Source organism: Sardina pilchardus, chromosome 19 (genome assembly GCF_963854185.1).
Source record: "Sardina pilchardus chromosome 19, fSarPil1.1, whole genome shotgun sequence".
NCBI lineage: Eukaryota > Metazoa > Chordata > Actinopteri > Clupeiformes > Clupeidae > Sardina > Sardina pilchardus.
The window spans coordinates 12,345,878-12,351,730 of NC_085012.1; positions in this window are offsets into that span (position 1 = coordinate 12,345,878).

The following is a 5,853-nucleotide window of genomic DNA, read 5'->3' on the forward strand; positions in this document are numbered from 1 at the left end:
GCGATGTAAATTAAATGACATTTCAGTGTCGTCCCATATTTAAAATACTGCGTTAGTTGCGGATCATAAATGATGATCTTCATTCTGCAGCTAATTTATTCATTTAACAATTTCCCTCCAGAAGTTGGAGCAGAAGGCTCAGAAGCAACCTAAGCAGAAGAAATCCAACTCGGCTGAATTTCTGATGGGTGAGCCTTGCTTGATGAGTTATTGCTCATAATTTGTGTAAGGATTAATTAACTAATTACAGACAAATGGCTTTGGGCTAAATTTTGCTCTTGCTTGTCAGGGCGCAATTTGTAATTATTTTAATCATTTCTTCTTCTTCTTCTTCTTCTTCTTCTTCTTCGCGCTCTCTCTTTCTCCCTCTTGCTCTCTCTCTCTCTCTCTCTCTCTCTCGCTTTCCTCTTTTTCCCCTCTCCTCTCCCCCTTCAAGATTCGTTTTTAATTTGAACCTAATTGTGTTTTAGTGACATTCGAGGAGGATGCGCTTGAGTATTTTGGGGGCAGTGGAATCACTAGAAGGAATTTTCTGCTGTCATTAAATGATTTGGCGAAATGCTCTTCTTTCTCAACCTTTCTCTGTCTTTCCCTCTTTCTCGCTTCTCCTCTTCTGACAGGGGAAGAGGAGGAGAGTAAAACTTTGGAGGGCATCGAAAACCCTGCCTTCCGTGGCGACGGCATGGGTGCTGAGGGTGGTGGTAGCCGTGGCGACGGTGGAGGTGGTGGTGGTGGTGGTGGTGCCGGCGTTGGCGGCTCGCAGGATCCTTCGTGGGCCGTTCGGCCGTCAGCGTGGAGAGAGATGCGAGGTGACAGGCAGGATAGCACCCTTGCAGCTCAGCAACAACAAACGAAGCTGCAAGGGCCTGCCAACGCAAGAGGTGAAGCTTCACTCTTCGTTAGCCTCAAACGACTCTGACAGCAGGCTCTGTTCCTGATCTAACCTTTTCGCTTTTTTTTGTTTTTGTTTTGTTTTTTTGGGGGTGTGTGTTTGTTTGAGGGTGTGTGTGTGTGGGGGGTGTAGGGGTGGGGTAGAAATGTTTCGGGGGTGGGGTGTGGTAGGATGGCATGGTCTGATCCAAACATTCCAAAGCTGGGTGCGTGCCCTAACAAGTTACATGAAGGTCTGAGAACATGCAATGGTGGGGGATGGGATGAGGAGGGGTCACATGGGAGGAGACTGCATGATTGTGTGTGTGTGTGTGTGTGTGTGTGTGTGTGTGTGTGTGTGTGTGTGTGTGTGTGTGTGTGTGTGTGTGTGTATGTGTGTGTGTGTGTGTGTGTGTGTGTGTGTGTGTGTGTGTGTGTGTGTGTATGTGTGTATGTGGAGTGTTCCTCAGGGGCAGATGTGTGTGTATGAGTGTGATGGTGCGTGCACACGCGTGCGTGTGTGTGTGTGTGTGTGTGTGTGTGTGTGCATGACACACTGTCCTCAGAGGGCTCATAACATCAGTGAGACAAAGCTGACTGGTCACCATCCAGAAGACTACAGTATGCTCTCTCTCATCTCCAGGCTAACAGAAAGAGATGCATAAAAACACACTGGGGGGCTATGAGACACTGCATGCGCCCATTCAGTCTGAACAAACATTGATATTCCCATACATACACTCATATAAATATACGCTCACGTACAGACTGGAAGAGACGTAAAGCTCAGGGGATAAGTGAGCCAAAATGTGAGACCAAAGTCATCAGACCACATCAACCCTCAAAATACTGGAGTTGTTAAATATGGAATATGAACAGATTTGATTCTGTATTTTGTGAAATATTTTCTTTTTACATCTTACATCCTTTATGGATACTGAATTTGCCTGGAACTGACCTTGGATGGCGCTAAACATTACACATGGGGCAAAAGACTGACTAATTAGTAAGATATAAACTTTAAAGCATAACCTTTAACTTTAAATCACTACAATGTTATTCATCATTTCTTTAAGTGCAGAAACTCTTATGTTATGCATTGGTTCTTATGCATTCGTTTGAATGACCAACCTGTTCTGGTCAGCCCAGCCCTTCTGGTTTACTTTGGGTGTTTGACACCCAGGCTACACCTGTTGCGCAACTGAAGTATTTTGTTCATGGAGCACAAACAATTTTTTTTGAACTTATGCATTGCTGTCATGTCGGGTGTAGTCAATTCCATTGATTACAGTGGAAGATAATTGTTGCAGCAGACGCAACGCGAACAGAACGTTTCATCTGCTTATCTGGCACAGCCTGGGTGCAAGAGTACCGTAATTAGCAGTAAGGTGCTTGCCATGTACACAGCTTGCCTGTGGTTTTTAGTAACGCAGAATCTATCATGGCTCTGACACCTTTTTTTTTTTATCTTCTCAAGATGGTTTTTAGCCTCAGCTTCATTCCTGTGCTTCACGTGTGTAACAGAACAACAAAGCCAATTGCTTTATAGTCCTGTCCTGAAGGAAGTTCACATGGAAGTTTTAATTCATACTTAAAGTCAAAGTGTTTGCTTTTTAATGTTATTCTATTTTATTTATATACCACTGACAAAGACCAGAGGGTCACCAAACATCAAACAAGAGAGGGCTGGGGCACCCTCCGTTCCAACAGCTGATTCTGGAACAGCTCAGTGTGATCAGGCTCGGATCTCTGTAGGAATCAGACTGCATGTGAAATGGGTGAGATCATCCCGATATTACTGCAGCCAAACCAGTCATTTTTTAGCGCAGAAATCCCAGGGGCAGTCTTCTCTCATCTGAGACTAAATCGATTGCATCTCCTCAACTCCTCGACTTTGGATCGTCAGAGAAAATGTATTATGACTGGTGCTTATTAGAAAGAAGTGAGGAAGAGAGAGAGGGAAAAAACAATGATATTCCAGGATTTGGGGGCCTCGGTTATGAAAATCAATCATTCATGGGAAACTTTTGATTTCAGTGAGAAAGTTATTCATCCTTTGAGCATATGGGCATGTGTGCCAATGTGAGGGTGTATGGATGTGTTAAAAGGGATTTGGGGATGAACACACAGTCACGGACAAAATTAATAGCATTTCTGCCGACTGTGGTGTTTGAAAAAGGTAATTCAAAACAGGTCAGGATGGTGCCAGACTGAAATGCAATAAGGATTATTGTTATACACATGACTTTATGGGTAACCCAGAAAAATAGATTGCACATTTATAGCACAAATACAGTATGCCATCACTATGACCCCCCCCCCCCCCACCACCACCACCACCACCAAAAAAAAATAGCATCACAGAAGTATAATTTATTTCTTGCCAGATCACAACTGATTCTCAGAGACTTCAGTTAATGTATGATGTGCTACACCACAGAGAGTGGGAGCAAGCGATAGAAAAAGAGAGAGAGAGAGAGAAAAAAACTTTGTCTTGAGTATAGATTTCAAATTGTTGCCAGCTCTGTGTCTCGAGAGCAGAGGGTGGAGTAGAACAAAGATGAATACAGAATCTGTTTTAGCCCGCGGGCATATTCCCTCATGTAAATAATTCAAATGATTATCAAATTCAAGCAGAGATCAAACCTCACTCTTCCCCTTTACATAATTTCAAAAGTAAAACTACTCTGTCGGGCTCCTTTGATAAATAGTATATAGTCTCTCATTACAAATTGAAACGAAAAACAGAGTTACAGCTCATTTTGTTTTCTCTATCAAAGCTGCCCGCATTTGTGTTTTCTTAGGTGTACAACGCTCTCATTAAAGTCGGTTACTGGCGCTCTGAAGAGCCGAGCATTAACTTGAGTGTGTGCAGCATATTGAATTTGGCCTCATTTGTACCTTGCACACAGTGTTTGTGTGTGTGTGTGTGTGTGTGTGTGTGTGTGTGTGTGTGTGTGTGTGCAGCTTCTGTTTTCTTACTGACAGCATTCCGCATGCATGCCCTCATTCCCACCAGTCAGTCCTCACTCCGCAAGACGGGTGAGCGATTGATGGCGTACATGCAAGAACAGGGGAAGAGACCATTTTATTAGCCCGAGAAGAGCACTGGAAGACAGCCAGACTATTTAGGTAAATCAAAGATATGATTCAAAGATGCAGATCTTTGGGGCTTCTGCCATTATGCAAATCGCCGTGCTGGGGGTTTCATAACCCCAGAGCCATCAAAGTGAAATTGTTAAAACTGTGTTTATGGCGTGAAAGCGTTAGATGTGAATTTCACAGTTAATTTATGATGCCGCTAAAAGTCATAAGCTCAGTGGCAAATGTAAAGGAGTTCTGACCCTATAACCATCTATTTGACACTTCGTAACTGATGTTCATTTCAGGGAAAAGGACACTTAAGTGTTCATACAGTGCTCTTTTATTAGCAACTAAAACTTATAAAGTAGTACAAGTCAGTGCATCTTCTCTTAAACCTACAGTGCCTGGCCTGCAAATGGATCTCTTAAAAACATCTCATCACATGGGATAATTACACAGCTACTGCATACAGATTATTTTTGAAAATGCTTGCATGATTCTGGAGTGCATTAGCATCCTTTTTTTTCTTTTTTTTTTTAAATTCTGCAAAAGTGAATTGATATGACCAAAGCAATTTAGATGGAGGATGTACTGTAGGTGTGGAATATGCAGGGCCTGCAGAATAATTTTAGGTTAAAATAGGATCTTGGCGGGGTGTACAGTACCTATTTAATAGAAATGCCCCTTAAGGTGGTGGATTCCCATACAGTCGAGCCGAGCAGCTTTGATGCCCATAGGTCAGTGTTTGCTAATAAGAAGGGGGAACAGGGGTTTTCTCTCTTCCCTCCTGTCATTCTTTGTGTCTCTCACTCGTGCTCTCTCTCTCCCTTTCTCTCTCTCTGTGTCACTTTCTACCTCTCTCTTTTTCAGTCCATTCTTGAGATTTCAAGGTTTCTCTTTTTCTGTAAGACTGCCGACGACCCAGAGTAGTCCTTCCGTATTGTCTTTTCACATCCAGGTACTCGGTGCATGTACCCTTTTTTCTCTCATTAGTTCCTCTCTGAACATAACTAACATATGGCATTCGTATTTAAGAGATTGCCTGCCATGACCTTCCATGCCCATGCTAATTAGGCCCCTGAGCTGCGTAGGCTTCTTACAAATGCAGCCAGCGCTCTTAGAAAGAGAGGGACAGAGAGAGAGTGAAAGAGAGAGAGAGAGAGAGAGAGAGAAAGAGAGAGCGAGAGAGTGTAGGGGCCTGAGCTTATCAGGCAATGGGCACAGGCACCCAGGCCTCATCCGTGTCGGTTTCAAAAATTAACATTTCGGTTCATGTGCTTCTAATAACCACTAACCTAACCGAACTGCCGACCACCTCTAACACAAAACCTCACACACACACACACACACGCACATGTTCACACACACACACACACACACACACTCATCCACCCATGTCTATGTATGTGTTTCCCCTGTCCTCTGTCACCTTCCACAGGAAATGAACGTGCCCGAAATTACTTTGACCCGCAGTCGTCGGCAGAAGCCAACCCAAGGCGGTTCGGGACAGCAGAGGCCAGTGCGGAAGATGAGCTGGAATTAAGTATGCCATTTCTTTTCATAATAGCTCCCCCTCAGTTCATTAAAACGGGGTGAAAAAGATCATTCGCGGCCAGTCGTGTCTACCAGTGTGGGGCTGAGGACGAGAGGGTGGTGGTGGTGGTGGGGGGACTCTCAGGGATGCGGGGGCCGGACAGAGGGACGGGCCTATGTAAATACACTTGCTGATAGACGACCAGATAGGACAAAGAGCCGACTGTCATTGACGAAGGTCGCGTATCATTGGTCAACTCTATCTCCCCCCTATGCTTCCCTGAACTTCCCTTAAATGATGGGGGATCCTCGTTGCCATATCAATACATGCCTCCCCCCACCTCTCCCACCCATGCCTATTAAAAC